Genomic DNA, 14,129 nt, shown 5'->3' on the forward strand with positions numbered 1-14,129 from the left:
CTAGCTACAGAGGCCATAAAGAAAACCAGGGAAGAATTGGGAGAAAACCATGAAGAGGTAACCCAATTAATAAAAATTTTGAACAGAAAAAGTAGGCAACAGCTTGAACAATGGGATATTGAGGATAGAACTAGTACTATCCTAGAAATTAAGAAAGTTCTTACCAAAAAGAACTTAATGTTGAACCTAAAAAGAAGATGCCAAAGTATTCAGGGGGACATAGATGACTTTATGTTAAAATATGGAATTCTAAGAGAAAAAGGCTTACCAAGTCCAATGGTTATAAATGATAAACTAATGAATCATGAAGATTATGTTGAGAAGCTGCACAAGTAAGCCAAAAGTCAAGCCAGCTCTTCCACAGTGAAAGCACTGCCTACAGGAAAAGTACTGTATGATGGTTTGGAGAAATTTTTTTACATTGATCATGAAGTCAAGCACATATTTACTGTTCAGCACAATTTTGCAAAATACACTGAGGCTGACGAAATATACAGGAAATTAATCAGGATGAAAATACTAAATGATGAATGGTGGTCCAATATGACAAACATCCTATAATTTACTATGGTAATTCTGGGGTAAATAGAAATATTTACTAACGTAAAGGCTAGTAAACATGTAAAGAGTATCAGAACAGGTAAAGAGTATTAGTAGGGAAAAGTAAACAAAGATCCAACACATAATCACCACAGCAACAATAAGAGACAAATCCGAGTTTCAAACTCTAGCTCATGCATGAATAAAGGGACAACAACAATCAGCTTTCCATCTGTCTCTATATTTTTGTAAAAGATATTTTGTAGTTCCTAGAATAAATCTCATATAGTTATGAGATATTTTTGATGTAATTTTTGTATAAATACTTCTCCACTCGAAGTATTGTGGGTGGATTCTATAACATCTCTGTAAATCTATGCTATCAAGTTGATAAAGCTTTTGTAATCAAACTTGGATTTTTGCTAGAAAAGGAATGAAAGTTGAGGACGTTTCATCATATTCTCGTGTAGTGTGATCACAAATAAGTATTCTATCCTTGTGATTTTATGTGTTTTATATATGTTTCAATGTTTCATGCATCTTAAATCTAAATGGTAAAATAGTCAAAGTGTATTAGAATTAGCTTTATTGCTCTCTTTTATCAACAGTTTACCATTTTTATGTTTTCTTCTAAGCTATTTCGATAAAGGAATTCTTAATTGCTCCTCTATCCCCATAGTTTTTCTCATAAGTCCCTGGTATAGGATTCTTTGCCCTCTGGTTTTGAGCAGAACTATCACCCATTCAAGCCCCAAAGTTTGTTTTTATTCTTTTATATAGCCTGTTGAACTCTTACCTCAACAATTTGACTTGATCCAGTGAATTATCCCTGATTGACTCCATAGCCCAATGGCCTAAAAGCCTATTTTGCCCATTTGTTCCAGAATTTCACCACCAAATCAAAACAAATCCATTAAGCATTAATAACTAGCCTAACATCATATCAAAACAAAGCTAAACCATAAAGAGAGAGCCCTCTTTGAGTGTATATTGGCTAGAATCTATACTTAAAACATTGGTTTGTGGTTACCTTGGATCCTTTCCTTCTTCTAATAACTTCTAAGGAAAATTTGAGTGATAACACCTTCCACCTTGCAACTTCAACTTTACTTTTCCGCGACCAACAATTCTAGCCTTCCTATTATCCCCTAAGAAGACATCACCACCATCATATTTCTCATACTTGTAGAACCACTCTCTATGGGGAGTGAAGTGAAAGGATGCACCGGAGTCAATCAACCATGCCTCATGATCTACATGTGTACTTGAAGAAGCCAAGTACACATCCCTACCTTCATCTGAGGTGGTTTTCGTCTTTGCAGAAGGAGCATCATCAGATCCCTTTCCTTTATCATGAGCTTTAAATTTACAGTCCCTTTTGTAGTGCCCTTCCTTTCTTCATTTCCAGCACACCACCTTTACAGGTTTTCCTCGAGATTTAGATCTCCCACTCCATGACTTATTTTTGTTTCTATTATGGGACCTTCCTCGTACAGACAATGCATCACAATTCTGGCTCTCCATATTTTTCCATCTCATTTCCTCCATCAGCAAGGATGAGACTATTTCATCAAACTGCAAGGTAGTTGCATTGGTACCTATTGCAATAACTAGACTATCCCACGAATCTGGTAGAGAACACAACAAACTGATGCAATTATCTTCATCTAAAATTTTAATATTAACAAATTAAATGATTTCAGATGCTCTGTCACCGAGTCTCCATCTTTCATCCTCAGGTTATACATATTGGTACAAACTCCCTAACTTGTCCCACAAAGCCTTCGTCGTAGCTTCCCCTGATACATTCAACAACACTAAATCTGAGACACACAATCGTATTGTGCTCTTTGCCTTCCGATCCAACCTCTTCCATTCTTCATCGGAAACTCCCTTTGGTTTAGTACCCGGATCTACCACGATCCACTAATCTTCATCCACCAACAAATCCTCCATCTTGAGTTTCCACAACTCAAAACTCTTACCATTAAATTTCTCGATCTCTATCTTTCCGCTACTCGCCATCTTCTTTCACCACCAGAATCGATCCTACAAATATCCCACTGAACAGGATCTACCACAGGCCTGAGTGAAACCCCTCAGCAACAAAGGCGTTCCCTTGAAGCCAAAACAACTCTGATACCAAATGTAGGTTTTAACCCCGTACAGAAATTACTTGCATATGAATTCTAAAACGCAAAAAATAAACAATGCAAGAGCATGCCACATAAAACACATATACACAGAGATTTTCCCCTGGATCCCAAAGCTGCGACTAACACTTTGATTTTTCATTATTGTTCCTTTCAATATTATAATACATATTTATACGTGCCGAAGCATCCAATACCATGGACCGAAAACCATCACGTCCAAAACTGTGTGCAAAAATCATGCACAAAACCATAGGTAGGTCTACCCAACCTAATATAGGGTCCAAAACCAAACTTTTCTGGGGCGCTACCCCAGACCCCATAGAGGGGAACTACCCACACCCCTCAAACCCCCTGTGACCCCTCCGCTATGCAATCGGCGCAACGAAGGGTGGGTGGGGTGGGGCTCTACCCCCCCTCTAACCTCCCAGTTAAATACGTGGGTTAGTCGTGGAAAGAATATAACACAACCCAACAAAAGGAAGGAAGTAAACGTGCACATGAGCCATCGGATCATTTAGATCGATAGATATTAATGGTGGAAGAAGAATGGCGGAGGAATAGATCTAGATCGTTAGATCAACAGATCTGTTAGATCAACGGTGACCAGCAACTGTGGGGGTAGGAGAGTATAGATTTCCTTGATTGTGGCTGAAGTCCTACACTCGCTCCTAACCTTTGATCTCATATTCAACTTTTTAGTTCACAGTCAACTGCGGGGGTTAAGGCCATTTTAATCCGTGTGCTAGTTGAAGACCCGCAAGTCGTAGATTTGATGACCTCCTATATCCATCGGATATCGGGTCATAAAGTGATTGGAATTTAATTCCAAAAGTGGACCTAAACATTTATAGATCAAGGATTTATATTCCCTATTGGCTTGGTAAGGTTGGGTAAACGTCACACAAGATTCCGTGCGATATCACTGCTAACCGTTGGATCAAGTGTGTCTTGATCAAACAGTGGAGGATCACCGATTAGTTTCGCATCACAATATTTCATGAGTGAATGAACCTTAGCCTTAAGAAAATGCGATTTGTGATGGGTGATGCTTAGAGGACTTGAAAAGCACTTATCATTGCGGCTAACCGTTGGATCAAGTGTGCTTTGATCAAATGGTGAAGGATCACCGATTAGGTTGGTTGATCAAGTGTACCATCCACTGTTGGATTAGATGATGAGATCAACAGCGGAGATTGAAGCCGATAAAGCTTGGGCTTGAGCGGACTTGAGAAGTTTATCAACACGATTTAAGTGATTTATGTTCAGGAGGATGAATGGGTTTAAGTGGCGATATGATGTGACACCCTTTGATCTGATGGAGTGAAATCAATGGTGGGGGTTGAACACGATAAAGTGAGTATCGATAAATGTGCAAAGACCAAGGAAAGGTGAAAAGGTAAGGTTTACGTGTGTTTGTGGAGTATTTCTATTATATAATAATTATAATAGAAATAAAGCAGATAAATGTTTTATGGGTTAAGTTTGAATAAAAAGAAATTTAAAGAGTGGGGTTTGGTTAATATGCACGGGGCATAAAGATTAACTAAAGTTTATGAGGGTGTATAAAGTCCCAATGGAAAGGATTAATTACGGGTCAAATTTTGGTTAGTCAAATATAATGTTTCCACATGAGATTTAATTACGAACATTAAACCTTGGGTTAAGAAGGTTTTCACCACGGATCAGGTGATTAAGGCTTGAGACCAGTGACATGCAATTTTATTTGCATAATGTGGGTATTGTCGGCTTAGGCTGGCATCACTCAACCTTCATGATCGTTATCCTACTCTCTTAGCACCTTTAAATCTTGGGCCCTCCTTATCCTCTTGCATTCGCAGACCTTCCAACACTACCCTCATAGCCTATGTTTCTCACTACCCTCCTTCACTCTTTGATTTCATAATCCATATAAGAATTATGGGAATTTCCCTTAATAAGCTTTCTACATATTATCAGTGCGATCATTCCTCTCCATTATGCACTCATATTGCTGACAGTTCTCTCCCAAAAGCACCTAAACTGTTGGACATACATCCTATGTGTTGTAAGTATCTTGAGTGTATGAGATTCCTCAATTACGCTGTCATTATCTCAATTCTTTATCAAGCTATCAGTGTAGTCAAGCTCCATTCTGTTGGTTTATCACAGTGCGTGTCAACATTTCAAAGATTGAAAATAAATCATCCAAAATATAGAAAGTAGAAACAGTGTCACTTATTCAAGGGAATTGGAAGCTTATTAAGGTTTTACACAAGTAGAAACTACAGGAAGCAACACTATATCAGAGAGAACCAAACTACAGAACTGGAGTTCAATCCAGTGGAGAGAGCCTCCCAAAATGACAATTGTGCCACCTACAAAGAAAATAAGCTCATGATTAGAAAAATTAAAGAAACAATTCAAGATCTTAGATCTGAAATGAGGTTTGAGATTAGCTATCAAAATAGGTAGTTTGAGAACCAGAAAGCAGAAATTATTGCTCTCAGAGACAAATGTGTGCACTTGGAGGAGGCGGTTACATACCTCAAAAACATCACATTGAACTGGGAGGGAGAAAATTCAACATATTAGGGCAACAAGCAGAGATCTCAACAAGACCACTCAGTGAACCAATAATAATCAGCCTTTAAGTGTTTTAAAGGTCTCTAAGTAGTATGTTATGAAAATGTATCTTGTTGTTGTTCCAGTTTGCAAGGCAATATGTCAAAGTAGTAATAAGGACCTCTAGAATTTTGGGAATCGTGCTTATAGGATTCAGGGACTGCGTTCCCATCATCTCCTCCTATGGCATGATTTTAGATAGTCTCAAATGTAATAGGAAGTAGCTCCTCCCTTTCTTTTTGGAAATATAAAATATAACCGATCTTGTATATATATATATATATATATATATATATATATATATATATATATATATATATATATATATATATATATATATATATATATATAGATACATATAGATATATACAAATATCATCAAGCATTTTACAAATTGCATATTAGGGACTAATAAGATTCACCAAGGTTACTAAACTTTAGGATTAATTCCATCCTTAAAATTTTCCATGATGCACATTTCCATGGCTATAAAGTGCTCCAAATTAACCTACAAAAAATTAGATGGTGATGAAGGTGCATCAAAAATATTACCTCTGAAATTTAAGTTCAAATTAGGGTTCTTTAGGATTCTTCTATTAAACTACATTTTACTAATACATGTGTGTTCTTTTTCATAATAATAGACACACTTTAATATTATGATACATAATTACGCTAATAGGCATATTTTTTTGAAAATGGTCAGGCCAACCATTCATCTACCCTTTTGTCTCTAGGCTAACATTTGTCCCCATGGTTTGAGAATGATATTTTTCGTCGTGGTATCAGGTTGTAAGCCTTACTCCATTCTTCAAGTGGAATTCCATGCTGCACAATCTTGTGGTCTCAAGCAAATTGAATTCCACGATGATTTGTTTACTTATTTGTTGGGCCACCTTTCTTTCTATGTCAGGTTAGGAGTGAACCTATCTGTTTTTCCAGCTTCCATTTATTTATTTCGACTAGGAATTTTACATATTCTCATGGCCGAATATTTTCACGAGCAATCTAAATCCATCATGATGCTAGCCAGCACTCCACTTTCCAGTCATAAGGAAAATTCTATTCCTACAATTACTACATCTAGAGCTTCAGTCAGTGCACTTGTGTCCACGGTAGTACCAACAAAGAAATTTATTTGGAGCGGTCATGCAATAGAAAATGACTTGCAAGCTGAATGTTGGTAAACCTCATAAATAGAACAAATTTAGTTTCCCTTTCCAAGAAAATTTTAATTTAAAATAGAGTTATGTGCCAAACAATGGGAGAAGGTCTTATATGAATGGAATAAGACCTACACGAAGAAGAGTAAGGAGAACATTATATTGAGGTTGAGGGATGAACCCAACCATCTTAGGGAAATGCATGAGCACATTTTTCAGAAAGGAGAGCCTTGAAGAGAATATTTCCATGGACATGATCTAGTTAAGGCAGCCTGATGCATTCCTAAGCCAATTTGTGAGGAGATATTTTAGACCATTCTTAGTTAAAAGTTTATGCCAAAATATTTTCTTTTTAGATTTCAGAATATGCTAGATATGTCTTAGACTTTTTCTTGGTTCATATAATATGTTTCTTGACTATTCCCCCATAGGTAGTTGAGAGAGTTTTGGAAAATGATAGATACTATACCAACTTCGTTTTCAAAAGATAATTGTTGTATCTTTGTGGAATAGGACAAATTGTGCAGTTGTTGACATATCCAGATTATGGAGTGTATTGTGCTATGTATCTTTATTTATTTATGAGCGTGCCTAAGGGAGAGTTAGATTTTTGAGTTTTCATTGTAGTCACTTACATGTTAGTCGTTGATCTATTATTGGTGGTTTTCTTAATAAGAGAAAAAAAATCAAGTTCTGTAAATTATATTCTTTGTGCTTCCTAACTTGGATAATGTAATTGTCCCCAGTATATCACTTGTGTGCTCTTAGTATTTTCTAAAGGTTTAGATTCACATTATGGAGGGTTTTATGCAGCTAAAATAGAGAAATTATAGGAGAACTAACAAATTTGAATGATCAAGTGACTGAAAGGAGAGATAATTGTATCTCTATTTTTACTTCACTAGAGAGTTTGATCCAGGTGGATATTGGTGGCCACCTGCCAAATCCACCTGGACCCCCACCATTGTCTTTCTCAGCATTTTCAGTTTCCTTAATTGTAGCACAATTTACTATTTTTAGCAGTTTTTCGGGTCCTGAACTTCCGGAGCCGTTTTGAGGCCCTAAACGACGTTTTTTGGGGAATCCTGGGGCAACACGAGTCCATGGAATGGACTGGTGTTGCCCGTTCCAACAATGATAGTGATCGGATAGATCTTTCTAATGAGCTATTGTACACGTCAAACGGAGATCATATTCCAAAGTTACGACCCCGGGAAGTTGATGTACCAACTTACCCCCAAACTGTGGGCCCCGTTTGGGGGTAAGTTGGTACATCAACTTCCCGGGGTCGTAACTTTTGCATATAATCTCCGTTTGACGCGTACAATAGCTCATTAGAAAGATCTATCCGAGCACTATCATTGTTGGAACGGGCAACACAAGTCCATTCCATGGACTCGTGTTGCTCTTGAAGCATTGTTGCACACTGAGAGTGTCTACATCAGATCAATATCAAAGCATCAAGAGCACTTGGCCAAGGACTCCTACTTATAGAGTTCAGGCCGAAACGTGGCCCCTTAACCAAAATGCTGGAATGGCGCGCACCAGATTTTAGGGGCGTGGATGAGGCCGAGGGGGAGGAGGATTTGGGAGAGGGCACGGACAACTAATATGTTACAATTGCGGAGGGCCAGGACATTATGCCTGCAATTGTACAAATCTGACGTTTCTGTCCTGCTTTTATTGTACATCTTTTATCATGAGATAGAGGATTGTCCCACACTGATCGCGAGGTTGCGCAATAAGGGAGAACTCCAACCTCCCCTGACTCAGAACCTGCAAATGATGAGGTCGGAGCCAAGCGAGAAGGACCCGAATGTAAATATCGTGCTCCGAAGTGGAATTACGACGGGGGATGACAAGGGCAAGCAACCTGAAGATAGTACTTAGGTTCGCAAGGCTCCAACGAAAGAACCAGAGTTTGATTTGGAGCGCGCCAAGGAAACATTCATGGAAGCTAGGGAGAGCTTCGTTGAGGCCTCCACTTCAGGAAGTAAAGGAAGGGCGGAGCCAGACATGGACCCATCAATGCTCACAATGTTCCTGGAGACATGCATGAAGCTGCTGCGTGACAACAAGGTTGTAAAAGGGCTGTAGGAACTCATCAATAGATGCGCAGGGACTGCGCCAGGTGAATCGCGCATAGTCAGAAAGGTTGGAAAGCATACGACGAGGACAGGAAGAGAAATGAGATTGACCGCGCAAATCAGAGAATACGAGATGGATCAAGTGATTCTGGACTTGGGATCAGATGCGAACGTTCTGCCAAAGTAGACATGGGAGCGCATGGGGAGGCCTATGCTGCAATGGTCTCCTATCTAGTTGCGAATGGCGAACCAACAGAAGATCCTACCTATGGGAAGATTGCAGGGAGTCACTATAGATATCAAAGGGGCGAGTGTGCTAGCAGATTTGAAGTGATACAGATTATTGATGACAAAAATCCCTACCCCGCGCTATTAGGGATAGATTGGGCCATTGACATGAATGGAGTAATAAATCTAAAGAAGCACAAAATGATTTTTGAGAACAAGTCTCTATGCATAGTTGTACCGTTGGACCCTGCGGAAGGATCGTGTTACACAGAGCCAGTGTGCGACGATGAGAGAGAGGATGATCTAGATTGCATCTACAAGATAACCGCGTGAGAACAAGATTGGGTGAATCCAACAGCGGATGGATATATCTCATGGGAATTCGAAAGCTCATGTATGTCAGATTCTGACGAAGAAATAGAATGATGGTAGAACCGGTTGCGCGAAGTAACCACGTTGAACTGTAACATGCTGACAAGATCGTTGCGCTGTGTATCAAATGAAGTAAGGGATCTACTTACGTATGATGGATTAAGAGAGGTAGATGATTTCCTAAACAAATTCAAAAGCGAAGTGTCGAAACAGCAGCGCTTTAAGGCTTTGAAATGGGTACTCCGCACTACGCCCGCAAGGTGGTGGGGTACACACCAAGGAAGCTTTGGAGACTGGCACGCATGTAGGAGGATGATGCGCACCCAGTTTGGGAAGCCTATAATGCGATAGAAAAATAAATACTAGGGATGGGATAGTATGCGCGTGCATATATCCAGGTGGGTACGAGCCTATGGCAAACAACCTGTGCGAAAGCATGTAAACTTCGCGTTGATTGATATGGTCCATGCACAGGTGTTGGGAGGGCAGAAATGTGAAAATATCCTCAAAGGGGAACAACATGGTGACCAGAAGATGATCGTGCAGAAGGGTAACCAGACGCAGGCATTTAGCAAAGTGTGTGAAGCTTTGAACAAGGTATGTAGTGTGCAGTGAAGTGATTGGGACCTGCACATACCAGAAGTCCTATGGGCGTTTAGAGTGACATGCAAGAAACTAACACGATAGACAACGTCGAGGCTAGGTTTTGGAGTAACCACTATCCTCCTAATGGATAATTGCAGGCCTAGTCCGCACATAGTAGTGCCATGGGATATGAAGGGTTGTCGTGCCCTGGGAGGAGGGACCGCATAATTAGAAGAAATGGAGAAAGAACACGCGGAATCTAATGAAGACATTCAACAAAATTATATTAGGCTTTAGCAACTGATGAAATAATGGGTGCGATTAAGGAAGAAAAGTGCTTTGGCGAAAGTGGAAGTCAAGAAGCTGGAGGACGGGAGAAGGGCAGATTTTCTCGATAAGGAAACCAAGGTGATAAGATAGGATGCGCATGATCACACTGAAAATTTTGAGGACTATCGCCATGAATTGATCAGTCTAATGCCTTGGCTTGGACAACACATTACTAAGCGAATTAACTAGGGTGATGCGTTGCAGATGATAAGGTGCGCGACGTCACTAGTAACTGTAAGAGGTGGGTATTTTCTAGGAAGAATGATGGATGACTGGAAGAAATCATATACAGGTGGCGCGACCACCTGACTAGCCGAGGGAAGCACAGTCTTAGCACTCCAAGTAGTTGAAAGAAGGTGCGGGACTATAAACTATTCTGCCCGGGCGCTGCGCGTAGAAGCAAAGGGTCATAGGGTCTGCGTCTGTGCAAGTAGGGCTGCGTTGACGCATGGGTTGGCCAGATTGTAACCGTTAAAGTCACTATTCACAATATGATGTTCGACTTGAGACCAAATGGAGCAGGCATCAGGCATTTAAGATTCGATGTATGGGCAAGATTTGCGAAAATCTGTCGCCAAGGGAGCATTAATGAACCGGATTTGGGGGGAACGTTCGAATTAAAATTCAAAAGGTGTTATAAATTACAAAGGGCTGCCCAGCAAAAAAAGCTTGGACATTTGCGAATTGAGCTATTGAGCAAAGCCCTATTTGTGTTGTGCTGAGCGTTGATTGAACCCCTGAGTTCGCGAGTGATAGATTTCTAGACGGATACGATGGCAACAGCTGAGGAAGTTATGGAAATGATAGAGGTGACCACCGAAGAGGCCGCGCAGGCCCTAATTGTGGGGGATTCCCCGGAAGGTGCTGGGATTGTGGTATAAATCTCGAAATCACTGTGTGTGCCAAGAACAAAGAAGGAAAAATAGGTGATGGTTCCCGTACGGGTGTCCCCGCAAAACCCGCTATGCACCAGGTTGATGATGGAGGAGAAGAGGAAAGTCGTTAACATAGAAACCGATGAGGAAGACCTGGAGGACCTGATTATTGACAAAGATGAGGATGAAGGCATGGAGGAGGAAATTGAGCCTACGTACCTTCCTACAAAGTTGTCCGCCTATATCCCCTGTAGAAAGGGAAGGCAAAAGTGCCCAAGGATCTTGACAATAGCAAGAGCTCGCTCTAGACCCCGCTCCTCCAAAACAACATCATTTTTTAGGGCACGCACCTGGGACGGGTGCCGAGATTGAAATTTGAATATTGGGACCTCGCTGACCACGAGAAGTTCCCTCACCTTGAGACCGCAAATCTCATGAAGCCTAACAGAATTAGAGCCGCGAAAGTGATTGCCCAGAGTGGAAAAGGCAGGGCTACTAAATCTGCTTTGGGTACCACATTTCCACCACACCCCAATAAAAAATTTCGTCGCCAGGCAGCTGCTTTTCCTGGTGCATGGTGGGTGTTTGTGGTTGGAGGAGCCCATCCCCATCACGGAGCATTTTATTCACCGCATCACCCGGCTTCCATGAAAAGGAGAGTACCTCACGGATATCTCAAAGGGAAAAAACAGTGATTTGGCCATCACAGAGGCCATGAAGAGGAAGTGTAAACTGGAAGAGAAGAAGAGGGGTTACGCCATCTCCAGCATTAACGACAAAGTAGTACGGGTGGCGACCCAAATTCTGGCAGGTAAGGTTATGCGCAAGTGCCGCGCAGACAAGGCACCTGCACCGATGGTAGCAGTTATTGAACAGTGCGCGGAGGGGGCCCACTTAAATTGGTCCAAGTTCCTCTGCAAGGAATTCTTGGAGAATTGCCACGAAGCTTAGGAACAGGGCAAAAAATTCCACTATGCATGGCTTCTGCTGTCCATAGTTCTCGTGGTAGGGGAATTGCAGGAAGACAGTCAATTCCTCACAATTGACAAGGATCTACCGGAGGCTGCGAAGTACGCTTCGCTCTGGGCAACAAAGGATGCAAATAGGATTTGCGGTAGTAAGATATTCTGGGTGCTCATGGAGATGAAACTCAGAATGGGGATCAACCACAAGCCGTGGTTGTCACCCACTGTCTACAACAACCTGCAAAGTTTTGCAGAGATCAAGGTGGATTTCCACAGCATATACATCAGAGCACACAAGGACCCGACCAAGAAATGGATAGAGCTACCCTTTGTGGCCAGGGACAATGTATTTTTCAATGTAATGGAGACATGGCCGCCGGAGTGGCGTGCTACAGACATCATGATGATAGAGAAGTCTGCGGAATAGAGGAAGAAAGAGGAGGCCAAACTACACATCGCATAGTTTGAAGAAAAGAAAAGGAAGGAGGTAGAAGTGCAGGAGGCGCAGGACGCTGCAAAAACATGAGTTTAATAGGAAAATGCAACAGCAACAAAAGCAACATAGGAGGCAGCTGCGAAGATGCGCGAGGACCAAAAGTCACCTTCGCATGGGTATGAAGCAGAGGAAGAAGGGGGAGGCGTGGACCCACAAACCACGTCAACAAAGTTGAAGCGCCCGCACTCGACTGAGCGGACATGGTCGCGCAAGAAGGTCAAGGCATCAAAGGTGTCAATTGACTCGATCGCCCTTACTGAGGGTGGTCTGTACGACATCGGCGAAACATTATGCGATGTCACCTCCGAGGCCCTCCAGGAATTTATGCAGGAGAACTAGATTGTGTTGGGGGCCCTCAGAGCGCAGCTGCAGTAGTTGTAGGTGTGCACCCTTTAGGCTGGTACCCTTTCGACCAACCTCATAGTCAGAACAACGGCAACAGAGAAGATGTGCACTCGAGTGATGAATACCATAGTGTTGTCGGAAGGGGCACTAATGACAACAAATGAGGCCTACAGGCCTACGGTTACTGCGTTGAAAGATATCGGCATCAACATGGCTGCACTCCCATGGGATACAATATACTGCAGAACTACGGGCTAGGGAGAGCCACGCACTGCAATTCCTCAGTGAACAAAGAATCAACATGGACCAGTTGAGCTTGCAGTGCAACGAAGTGGTGCCGCAAAATCGATAGCTAGTACAGGTACTCGACGAAGCTTGTCAAAGTGTCCAGGAGCTGGCCATCCCAACAGACATACTAGCATAAGCGCGCATCCACCAGCTAGCAGTAGGTGTGCATGATGCACAGGAGGAAATAACAAAGGTTCAGCTGGAGCTGAACCTTTAGATTGCAGAGCTACGGCTGAAGGCGTAGCCTTCCACCCCTCCGGAAGTAAGAGAACAGCGCGCTAGCGCTATTACATCGGGACTGGACAAGATCGATGGTGCAGTGAGATACTGCACCAACATGTTAGAGGAATCACTTGGGGTCCTCACAAATCTACAGGAGGACCTCAACATCCATCGCTTAGAAATAGAGGCACGAGAACTCCAACAGCAGTATGAAAACGTCAAAGGAACTACATAGATGGTGGCCCTCACTCAGAGGCTCGTGTAGATGCAACAGGCCAAATCACTGAAAGAATAAGTGGACGCAACATGACACAAGGAAGAAATCCTGAAGGTGCACATTCAGCCTTGGATTGATGAGGTCTTCACCATCACAGTAGCAATTGAAGTCAAGCTCACACAAATGCAGGGGACACAAGCATAGATGCACAAAAGCACTTCCGACACCGTGGTGCCGGAAAAACGCGTACAGTAGATCTAGCAGGAAGCTGCTCAGTGCGCTACTGACCTTGAAGCAGTTCGAGCAAAGTTGGAGGGAATCCGTGCAAATATCTCCGCACCGGCAGACTGACTCGAGGGCAAGTCACGATGTTTGTGTTTGAGGCTAGTTGGGCATGGAATCCCCTTGAGGCATGTTTTGGGGCTTAAAGCCCAAGTGTTGACCAAGTCCTTTGTAAAATCTCCGTGAATTGTGGGCGTGGAGCGTGAAGTCATAATAGAGTCACAAGGTTGCCCGCCCTAGTTTTTGTAATGTAATGTCGGCTTGATAAAGTTACCCATGGTCCCGGACCATGGGATTGTATAAATAGAGCGAGGCTCTAAGGAAGAAAGGATAAGGATGGATGGAAGTATGATGAGTCTCAGTACTTGATGTAGGTT

This window comes from Pinus tabuliformis, chromosome 2_1 (assembly GCF_031772625.1).
Source record: "Pinus tabuliformis cultivar Carrire ecotype Pingquan chromosome 2_1, CPIR1, whole genome shotgun sequence".
Classification (NCBI taxonomy): domain Eukaryota; kingdom Viridiplantae; phylum Streptophyta; class Pinopsida; order Pinales; family Pinaceae; genus Pinus; species Pinus tabuliformis.